The sequence below is a fragment of the Pogona vitticeps genome, chromosome 6 (assembly GCF_051106095.1).
Source record: "Pogona vitticeps strain Pit_001003342236 chromosome 6, PviZW2.1, whole genome shotgun sequence".
Taxonomy (NCBI): domain Eukaryota; kingdom Metazoa; phylum Chordata; class Lepidosauria; order Squamata; family Agamidae; genus Pogona; species Pogona vitticeps.
The window spans coordinates 15,151,303-15,163,511 of record NC_135788.1 but is presented as its reverse complement, the minus strand read 5'-3'; the positions used below and the strand labels follow the sequence as shown (position 1 = coordinate 15,163,511).

The 12,209-nt window shown below is 36.9% G+C and overlaps 1 long non-coding RNA gene across 1 annotated transcript in view; it reads right to left on the bottom strand.

The window, feature by feature from the left end:
- The window catches only part of LOC144583797 (uncharacterized), a 103,319-nt gene that overhangs the window by 16,993 nt on the left and 74,117 nt on the right, over positions 1 to 12,209 (bottom strand). The window lies entirely within an intron of this gene.

Here is a 12,209-nt window from a genome sequence, read left to right as displayed (position 1 = left end):
ATTGATTTAAATGCTAAAACCTAGAATTAGGCCTATTTGAATCAGTGGAATATATGGAGAAATTGACTCACCAAATGTCTGCTGATTCAATGGGCCTACTCTAGGGTGACTTGCATTACTAAGCAACAGGATTTCAGGTGCTAGGAAAACTTTCTAACCATTTCTCAATTATAGATATGTGCCAAAATGGCAAACATAGCAATCTGCACATACATTTTTCTCTAGCATTAAGTATATAAGTGGATTAGATGATTTTCAGATTTGGACAACTCTAATTAAATTACTTGTAACTTTTACTGGCCTCTGTAGATCAATCTGTCTTTGACCTTCACAGTCCATCAATGTAAGTGGAGCAGGGAAAGCTTTTTCATATCTCTCAATTAAAGACACACACACACACACACACACACACACACACACACACACCACACACACACAAAGCCTGTTGTCAAAGAAAATTTTTGGGGGGGTAGTTGGATTCACTTGCCACTTAACCTCCCCATCATAAATTAATATGGGTTTCAGAAAATAAAGTATTCTTCCTCTTGCTTACATTTTGTTACTTCAGTGGCACCAAAACTGACTAAAGAAAATTCCCATGCTATCTCTTAAGCTTTTGCATACATCATTTACTATCTTTCTAAAGGAGGGATTTAAAATGTATGCTGATGCCTTTATCATTTTGACAGTTTAAGGATAAAAGTTCTGTCCTATGCAAGGCATAAAAGGCTACTTTAAAAAATGTATAAAGAATATTTCTTAGATCCTGTAAGGACTTAACTGCTACAGGTTATTTAGTGTAACATTGGGAAATTGGGGCATAATGCTGGTAAGTCAGAGAATCAATGGCCTAATTTCATTGTTTTTGTTTTGTTTTATATTAACATACTAAGGGAAGCCTAATTATGAATTCTACCACTTGTCAACTTTAAAAACTAACAAGTTCTCATAGCATAAGTGTATTTTCCTTTCAATAAGGATTGCATACCTACAGTGAAAGATAACTTTCAGCAATTTAGATAGAAGTGAATGCCATTCAGTGGATTATTTCTTTTGCTTCAGAGTTTGCTAGTGTCAAGTGATCTTAAAATTGGCTGTCTGAAAGCATATGAAACTTAAATATATTGATATTAATCTTTAGGAAGCTTGTTTTGATTCTGTAACACTGCATAGAAGATATTTAATAAGGCTGCTGTAGTACCAGCTACATTCATAAAGGCATAAATTAGATTGTACACTCAGCTCAAAATAAATGTGACTTGCTTTAAATGGACGAAGGTGTTAGTTGACATGACCAACAGCAATCTTGAAGATACAAATGTAAAAGAAGTATGTTATAGATGAGAGAAGAAATATTAAAGCCAAGGGAGGAGAGATGAGGAAAAGAAATAAAGACACAAGATACAGAAGATTACACAGAAACATGTCCAACAAAAGAGAGGCCAGAGGAAAATGTTTTTCCAAACAAGACAGAGAATAGAAAATCTAGAGAAAATTCACAACTCCTTTAATATGCATAAAAGGTCAAAGAAGCAACAGGCACATTAAATATGTTTATTAGCAATGGATACCAATAGTTTATCTGACACTTGGTATAATAAATCATAGCCTGGAGTGTTAAAGAACTATTTGAAGTTAACTAGCAACAGAAATTATTGTATTGGATTTAAATACTGAATTTGAAATCTGGAATACAATATGGTTAATAATACTGCTGGGCTCAACAATGTTTTCTCGTTAAGTATTAAAGCTAATTGAAGATGATGATTTAGATATTTTAATGAATTTTTTCCATCCAGTCTGCTGAAAAACAATTATTCCTGAAATCCGGCTGAGATCAATCTTTTTTGACATTATCCAAAACGGACAAGGTTTGTACTGACTACAGAACAAGAGGAATATGGAGCCATTTGGTTAAGATTTTCTTTAAAATAAAACATGGCAGAATTTACAAGAAATGCAAAGAAAAGGTAAAAGGTAAAGGTTCCCCTTGACATTCTTAGTCCAGTCGTGTCCGACTCTAGGGGGCGGTGCTCATCCCATTTTCAAGCCGTAGAGCCAGCGCTTGTCCGAAGACAGTTTCCATTGTCATGTGGCCAGCGTGACTAGGGAATGCCGTTTTACCTTCCCACCGAGGTGGTATCTATTTATCTACTCACATTTGCATGCTTTTGAACTGCTAGGTTGGCGAGGAGCTGGGACAAAGTAACGGGAGCTCACTCCATCGCGTGGATTCGATCTTACGACTGCTGGTCTTCTGACCCTGCAGCACAGAGGCTTCTGCAGTTTAACCTGCAGCACCACCACGTCCCTCAAAGAAAAGGTAAGGAACATGCAATTTGAATTCAGAGGAAGATTTGAAACAGGGAAGCACTACAAGAGATGCTGTGACATGAGTATGGATCTGTTTGCTTGCCTTATTATTGATTGCAAGAAAGTCTTTGACAAAGTCCAAAATAGCAAGGTGATGGAGCTGTTGATGAAGAAAGATCTTGATTCAAATGATATTTGTTTAACTGGCACTGAAAAACTGCATGGAAAGTTGGAGATCAAATTGCATGGACATGCAAAGAAGGGTATGATATATATTGTATAATTTCACTACTACTTCTCAATTTGTAGTCAGGGAACATCTTTAGAGAGGCACTTCCTGATTCAAAGCAGTTCTTCATTCACCCAGATGAATTATCTAAGTAGATGAACCAGATGTTCAAATATTCCATTACTATCTCTCAAGAGGAAGCTATAATCGGACAACAACAAAACGCATGGACTAGAGTCCACCTGTCCATGTTCAGAGCATTTCCAGAACTTGTTCTGTATGTTCAGCCAGTGAGATTTGTCTGGTGACCAGTGTCAGCATCTTTCATTTGAAATACAAATAAAGAAAATACGGTATTTATATCCTAGAACAGTAAATACATACTATAAAGTAATTCTGAGTGCAATACTTTTTAGGCACACTATTTGTAAAATATTTACCATAAATACTGTAGCTATAGGCATGAGAAGCTGGCAGAGGTGGAGTGAGCTACCATAAAATGTCCATTAGTAAATGAGAGTGGCTGATACATACATGTGAGAAGTTCAAGGACACAATCTCATTAAACAGCCATTTTGCATACAAAGTTATTACTATGTGGTACCGCTTTCCAATAACACTGATGTTTTCCGGTACAATTTATTAATGGTTTGCTTTGGAAAGGAAAGCAGAAGAGAAGAAAAAAAAGAAGAGAAGAGAAAGATAACAAGTATGCTACAAATTGGTATTTGGTCATAGTTCAGGCTACTCCATACATTCACTTTATTATTGCAGGGTAGTTTATCCATTTCTAAGAGGGAAATTTTATCCTCTGAAGTGATCTTTGAATGCTCCTTCCTTTCATTTCGTATTTTGCATCGCAGCAACGCAGCCTTGACAATCAACCACAAATGTTCCAATAACATGGTGCTTGGATGGCAGGCTTCAAATAATTTGTAGGGGGCACAGTCAAGGTTGAAGAAACCCAACAATTTAACCCACTGTACAAATATTTGTATTTTGTATATGCTTCAAACCTCTGATCTTTCCAAACCTGGCCTTACCTCTCAGGTGACCAATACTTTGAAGTTAAAAACAACATTTTGAACCCTCAACTCCCTGGCCATTGAAAGCTGGAAACTTTAAAGGAGAGAGAGAGAGAGAGAAAGAAAAATGGATGTTTGTTCTGCTTCCTCAGAGTCTCACGACTCTCTGAAGGGCAAAGATAAAAATATTATTGCATGAAAATCCAGGGTGTGGAATTGTAACAGATGGGCATTAATCTGTCAGTAATTTACTTGATGAAGAGAAGAATACAATTAAGGGGGAATTCAGAGAAAACATGAAGCTTGCCTTTTTCTAAATGAAGAATGTGCTAGATTCAGCTTGGCCAGGGTAGTTGCCACAAAACAACATGCCATTTAATGAAGATCAGTTGAGGGAGTAAGTTATGATCATGTCTGCCTAGGGAGCAATGATTTAGTTGACACTTATTTAGAAGAACTGAGGCTGAGCAGAGGAGGCTCAATGAGCCACAAATTTTTTATCCAAAGTAACAAATTTGTTGATTCAGGAGAGAGCAAATGAATATTTTTACAAGAAATGTATATAATCCCCTCAGAGAGTACATCTGTGGAAACACCTCTTTGAGGGAACATAAGAGGAGGTGAGAGTCTAAACATATCTCTTACAATCAGGTGCCCTAGGGAAAAAGGAAGGGTGACATGAGACACTTGATAGCAGATGTAGTTTTCTGATCTACTCCACTTGGCCAGCATTTCTGTGGGAAACAGAGGGACATTCTTAAGGAACGTAAGAGCTTTTTCAAGTCTACACATTACATTCTCCCCTTCTCTGCAGAGTTTTGGCTCTGTTGTGAAAGCTGACTCATTTGTTTTAATATTATTCTTCTCTGTTTAGTCTTACATTATTATAGCCTTTGTTGTTTCAGACAGCTAGATAATTTTGCACAGATTGTTAAAAAAAAATGAAAGTTCTCTCTGTCCTTTCGTGACCTCCTGCATGGCTGTGTAGGCTCAGAGGCACGTGGAGGAAATAATGCCACCAAGCCATTAATTTGGATTTCAAATTTATTTTTCTCCACTCAAGGACTTTCTCAACCAGCTGCTTGGAGGAGGAAATAAATCTGCCTCAGACACCAAGGGCTGAACATATGATGAAAATAGGGAAAAAATTGTAAGTCTGCCTTACACCCAGTTGGTCTGTTGGTCTAGGTACCGTAATTTGGTCTTTCTCATTGCTATCAGAAGATTCTGCTGAATTTCAACCCGTTTTTTTCATGGACAACATGTGCTTTATGAGTGATAATCTTTTCTCCAAAGCATGTTTGTGGTAGTACAGTATATTTTTACTAGATTCTAGTTGAAAACACTCCTAAAATGAGAGTCATAATTAAAATGCAAGGCAGAAGGAAATGGCTAACATCACCTCCATGTTATAATTATTATTAATGCCTAGAACAGGTGGCTCTCCCAGGTAAGCAAAAATGCAGTATTTTGAACATCACTGTTGCCACTGCCATCTCAGAATGTCTGCACTGACACTGGGAGCTAAATGCAATCTGTGTCTCAACAATATGCTCATTGTTATTATCAAGTTGAATGCAATATATAGGGTCCTAATAGGGGTTTTAAGGTATGTCAGCTGTTCAAAAAGTGGTTTACTAATGCAATAAACTGGAGCTAGTGAATTTCCATGTTCAAGCAGAGCTTTGATTTCAGGTCTCCTGGATTCCTCGTCAAACACTCTATCCATCAACTATTATAACCTGTTGAAATCAATCATCAGTATCACTTTCTCTAAAGGCAGGAAAGGTCCTGGTGCTGTGAAGGGAGATGGCCATCTGAAAAGGAAAAGTGGTAATGAACAAATTGATTAATTGAAAAGGAATATTCTTGAATACAATGATGAGGTTCCCAGCATTGTTTTCTAATTCAAGAAACAATTCAGTTGATGTTCCAAATCCTAAAGCTATAGCTTAAAAGGGATCAAACAGGAATTCAGTCTGTGTGCTCCTACCAACTCTGGTTAAAGGAAGGAACTTTTGATAATGAGCCAGACCAATAAAGATGCTGTTCAGAAAGTAATCTACTGGAGATGGTCCAACTCTGAACCAAAGCTTTCAGCTTGTGATAGGTCACTTCTACCTCATCATGACCCTATACCCTTCAATGTCATGCTTTTAGCTCATATGGCTGTAACCTTACAACTTCTGCCTCTCTGTTTCTGCACTATGTCCCCTTGCAGTAGAAATGCTCACACTGAGTGTGTTCAGCAGAGATACTGAATTACACTCATGTTCCAGCACAAAGTTACAGTGGTGCCTCGTTTTACGATTGCCCCGCATTATGACGAAACCACATCACGATGATCTTTTTGCGATTGCAAAACTATGGTCTGAATGGGTTTTTTTCGCTTTGCAATGATCGGTTCCCTGCTTCGGGAACTGATTCTTCGCAAAACAACGATTTTCCTCCAGCTGATCAGCAGTTTCAAAATGGCCACCGGGTAAATAAAATAGCTCCCCACTGTTTTCTTGGACGGATTCCTCGCTGCACAGGCACCGAAAATGGCCGCCCTATGGAGGATCTTCGCTGGACGGTGAGTTTCCAGCACATTGGAACACATTGAAGGGGTTTCAATGCATTTCAATTGGCTTTTTATTTTCACATTACGACGTTTTCGTTCTACAGCAATTTCGCTGGAACAAATTAACGTCGTAATGCGAGGCACCACTGTACGTTTAGCGCCTCAGTCTCAATCACATTTATTTGGAAGGCAAATTAAAAAACTCATTTTGTGAAGATGTACCTAGGATTTGAAGTGCCAGAGAATCCAATTTTGGTTAGCAGGCATAAGTTACGGAACAGGATTTCAATCAATGAATTTATAACTCACTCTTTCTCAACAGGTCTCAGGACAGAATACAATCAGTGTTATTAGTGCTACTAATGCTTACTTTACTTTAGACTTCAGGCTTTGGACAACTTTAAATACACTAACCATATATTGACAAAAACACCACTAAACACTCAAATACTAAAGTTTGACACCACTATTCGAAACAAAAATTAAAATAGTAGACTATTCAAAATTGTATATACATCTAGATCATTAATTAAACAATTGAACTTCCATGACTCCAAGAAAACCTCACTAGGAGTAAGAACTGTTGCATAGGTCATTTGATTAGACAATGTTTGCTTTTTCTCTAAGACTAGTTGCTTTAACTGCAAGGTGATTAGAGCTTCATAGGAGGAAAAAATCAATTTGAAATACTGTTGCTAATAAATCTACTTGATGTAGTATTTTATTCAAGAAAAGTTCCTTGTAGTGGTTAGAGTTTTTGTGGGGAACTTCAGAGAGAAGATTTCTAGCCTTTTACGATTTTTAGACTTAAATTTAACTGTTAGTCCCACTAGAATAGACTGACTGAATCAATGGGAGCTTGGGAATTCATGTAATTGATTCAGAGGGTCTACTTAAGATCTAACAATCGAAATAAGGGCACTCTCCCCACTATATCAACCTTGAGATAGGCCCTCCCTCTCAACCCAATGTACTTTAAAGGGCTATTGTGGGATAAGAACAAAGTGAGGAGGAGCGTCATCTATAGTACCTTAAACGAGTGGTGCCTCACTAGACGATGATAATCCGCTCCACTGAAATCACTGTTTAGCGAAATCATTGTCTAGCGAAAAGCATTTCCCCATTGGAATGCATTGAAATCTGTTTAATGCGTTCCAATGGGGAAGAATCGTAGTTGTCTAGCGAAGATTGGCCATAGGAAAGCCGCTTTGCGAACCACCGATCAGCTGTTTAAATCGCTGTCTTGCGAAGCTTGGGCCCCGAAAACACCTGTTTTGCAAGCACGGAGGGAGCTGTCAAAATAGTCGTCTAGCGAAAATCGGTTTGCAAAGCAGGGACCAGACATTGTCCAGCGAAATTTCCCCATAGGAATCACTATTTTGTGAATCACTATAGCAATCGCAAAAAGTCAATGTCTAGCGAAAAAACTGTGATGCGGGGTAACTGTCTAGCAAGGCACCACTGTATTGTAAGAACGGGAGAACACCAAAGTACCTTGGAATCAAATAATAAGAAATAACTGGATTACTTATTCTAGCAAGATGTTTAAAGAGATGCTTTGTGATCAGATCTACAAAAAGGAGGTCTCTGGCTTCTCTGGCTTCAAAGACAATGGCTTTGGAGGCACAAGAAGATATACATAGTATGGATGCTCCAGTACACTCTGTAATGGCCACTGAGTTGGCAATACAGTACGTGAACTTCCTTCCTTCCTTCCTTCCTTCCTTCCTTCCTTCCTTCCTTCCTTCCTTCCTTCCTTCCTTCCTTCCTTCCTTCCTTCCTTCCTTCCTTCCTTCCTTCCTTCCTGTCTGTCTGTCTGTCTGTCTGTCTGTCTGTCTGTCTGTCTGTCTGTCTGTCTGTCTGTCTGTCTGTCTATCTATCTATCTATCTATCTATCTATCTATCTATCTATCTATCTATCTATCTATCTATCTATCTATCTATCTATCTAAAATATTTTTACTCCATCTTTCTCCTTGAAAAGGACCCAAGGCAGCTTGCATTATTAAAAAGACAATATTGAAAAGCTAAAAACAGTAAATGTACAAATATTATAAAAGAATTGAAGAAATATTTTATTGAAAAGGTAAATGAAGTAAACACTAAAACCACATTTAAAAGCAACAAGGCCCAATAATCATTAAAAAAAACTCCCTCTCAGACAGCCAGTCACTAAGGGAGAGCCTGCCCGAAGAGAAAGGTCTTCATCTGCTTGTGGAAAGACAGCAAAAACGGGACAACACTACTGTACTTATTGGGTTTTTTTAATGTGTACTCCAGTCTGATCCAGCCAGCTTCCTATGTTATGTTATTTCTGATAGCAACTTTCTAGTTGGTGTTTAGACAATGTAAAAGAATATATGAGATGGGAAGTTACAACAAAATGTGGTCCGTACTTATGAATTATATGCTACATGATGTTTTTTAATTTGTGGTTTATCTACATCTATATTTAGAAATGACTATTATATGATCTATTCTGATACAAATATTATGAGTTTGCTTCAGTTAGGCAGGTCTAATTATAAAATTTAGAAAATACATTTCCCAACTCCTGTTAGACCCCATTGAATCTAGGCACCTAACATCTTTGGGGCCTTCTAAAACAACTATCCTTAGCAGACACTTGTGGGTCCTAATACACTAGGTAGGGGATTAAAAAAATTATCAGAACTATTAACAAAATTTGTATTCAAATTTTTAGCACTGGACAGCAACCTGTCAATTTAAAAAAATAATCGTTACTGAATGATAGAAGCCTAGAGTTTCATAAACTCAGTCAGCATATTCCACTATGTGTATTTCCCTTTGGAATCAATTAAAATATCTTATACAAACTAGTCTCATCTAAATTTTAAAGGGAATATATAAACAGAAAATTTGCACTTAGTTTCTTTTTTTCTTTCTTTCTTTTTAAATTAAGGATACCAAATCAGCTAAAAGCCCTGGAATAAACTGTAAACTTCAACACTTTATAAAGTTATTAGACTGGAAGCTTGTCCTGATGGGCTTCAATTATTCATGTTTACATTCTGAAAAATTTTTTGATGGATTTGTTAGAACATCAAAACTGCTACTTCCAATAACGGTGTCTTGCGTTACCTCCCAATTAAATCTGTACTCTTCTACAAAACATTTATCACTGAAGAAACAATCCACCTCTGAAGATCTCAATCAGTCTACCCATTTTCTCGCTATGTGGAGAGTGGGGTTTTTTCTCTTTCCCAGGGGAAATTGCAGTGATTTTCTTGTTATTATAGTATACTGATGTATTTTAATTGCACTGTTTTCATTTGTTTTTATCACAGTTACTTGCCTTCAGTGCCATTTGTGTGCAAAAAGGAAGAGTATAAATTTAATAAAGAAAGAAGGAGATAAATTATCTGCTTGTGAAGGGATGTATTTTTTTTGGAAGGAGAATAGTGTGGGGAATCAGAGAGCTGCCATCAGAATATAATATAATCTGGAATTGTATTCCATTGAACTCGTTGGGATTGTATTACATTACACTATACCATATATTGAAGGGACGCGGTGGCGCTGCTGGCTAAACCGCAGAAGCCTTTGTGTGTTGCAGGGTCAGAAGACCAGCAGTTGTAAGATCGAATCCATGCGACGGAGTGAGCTCCCATCGCTTTGTCCCAGCTCCTCGCCAGCCTAGCAGTTCGAAAGCATGTAAATGCAAGTAGATAAATAGGTACCATCTCGATGGGAAGGTAAACAGCGTTCCGAATCTAAGTCACGTGACAACGGAAACTGTCTTCGGACAAACGCTGGCTCCATGGCTTGGAAACGGGGATGAGCACCGCCCCCTAGAGTCGAACACGACTGACAAAAAAATGTCAAGGGGAACCTTTACCTTTACCTTTATACCATATATTGGTTGAAGTTCTGTTGCTTAGTGTAACAAATTGCACTAGGGTAGGGCAATTGAATCAGTGGAGATAATTGAATCAGTGGAGATTTGCATTGATTCAAATGAGTCTACTCTAGTCACAACCTACTATTCACTAAGTCACGTTAGAGTAGGCCCATTTATATCAATGGAACCTACAAAGGAATTAACTCACCAAATTCTCACTGACTCAATAGGCCTACTCTAATGCAATTTACTATGCTAACCAACAGGATTTTAGCCAATATAATATAATATAATATAATATAATATAATAATATAATATAATGTAATGTAATATAATATAATATAATATAATACAATACAATATAATATAATATAATATAATATAATATAATATAATATAATATAATATAATATAATATAATATAATATAATATAATATAAATCTCAGCAAGTTCAGTGGAACATAATTTCTGATTAGTATGTATAGCATTGTAGCCTTACTGTCTGTTAAGTGGGCCTCTGATTGAAGTCGTTTGTGAATTACTGACAAAATATATTTTGTGAAATAGTTCACAGAAAGGATACATTACTTGTACCATAAAGAAAAGCCATGGGTTTCTCCATCACACCGAGACATTTAATATTTAGTATTTAATTCATCCTATTTATGTGAGTGGTGCCTCTTTATGGGGCTATATAGCAGTTTCCATTGCGAAATGCCTTCCCTCCCCCATTGTGAATCTGGAGTTTTTCAAGTTGATAAATTCTAACCATATATTTAACTGAGACCTAAAAGCTAACCTTAGTGTTTCAAAACACTTTGGGATTAGAAAAGAGTAATTAAAAGCAAAATCCCCATAAAAGCTCATTGAAGCAATAACCATCCATCTTTTTAACAGCCTAGCCAATGGACTTTTACTTTCATTTCACCACAGCAGTGAGAGATTCTCCCACTTCTTTCAAGGGTCAGCTGAGGTGCTCTTTAGTGTTTACACCAGGGTTTAGGAAAATAATCTAGAAGGCTCTGAAGCAGGTTATGCCACAAAAAATAGGCTCTTGAATTCTGAAGTTCTGCAGGAACAAGAGACGGTGGGCTCAAATTTGAGAAGAGTTTACCCAAGACAACATGTCTAAAGCATCGCCAAGCCCAGCAAGATATGCTGGAAAGATCATAAGATCAAGATGTCTGGCTTTTTTTGTGTGGTGGTGGTGGTTGGGAATATAGCTTTTTCAGTTTGCACATGTCCATGTACAAAACAAATGCCTTTTCCTTTTGTAACCCTAAGCACACAGGAAATGCAGAAGGATAGATTGATCATAAACAATCACAACAAGCTGCATCTCTTTGCTGTGACAAGAGGACAGGTTGTCCATTTTCCAGCAATGCACATTTTCAGATGTGCAAAAGGAAGTATTAAACATGTGAATATTGTCCAGGAAGAACAGACCAAACAAATAGCAAATCCTGTGATCTGTCACATGTTGTGGAGATTGTCCTGATATAAAGACAAACCCATTTATAATTTACTTTCCTATACAAGAAGCAAACCTACCATTTGTACCTAGGTGTTAATAATAATAATAAGTTTTATTTACAGTCCTTAGACCAGTCACATATGTATAAAACCTTTTAATTTCTGACCTAGGGGTCCTGTTGGTGCTATTGAAATTCATATTGGTAAAATAAGTATATTTAAATTTTAACACAAACATTTTTCAATTTTCAATTTAACTTTAAATTTGACATTAAAAGAATAGCTATCCTGACATTCAAAACAATATGAGCCCAAATCTTATGTAAAGTGAGAACAAGTGAAAAAGCCACAATAACAAAGTAAAGGGGATGGTGCAAATTAAAAGATGTATTTGTTCATGGATTTTAAATTATATTTCTTTTTCAAAAGTAGAACACATATTTTAGCCTTTAAAGTGCTGCAAGATACATAATTTGTTGTTTAGGTGAGTTTATGACAATGTCCATTCTGAAAATACCTTATGATGGGCTGAATGGGTGCTCTCAAAAGAAAAAATGCTGGAATCCTATGGAATTAAATTCCCGGTAGGGATGTGGGCATGCAGATAAATTTCCTCCAGTGTTTTCCACATCTGGAAATGTGCCAGAGCTTTGCTTGCAAATGCCTGGAGAAGAATTTGGAATCTGGTATTCAGATGAAAACACTGTCAGAGCTTCTGTAAGCAAGAAGCCATATACAGCAG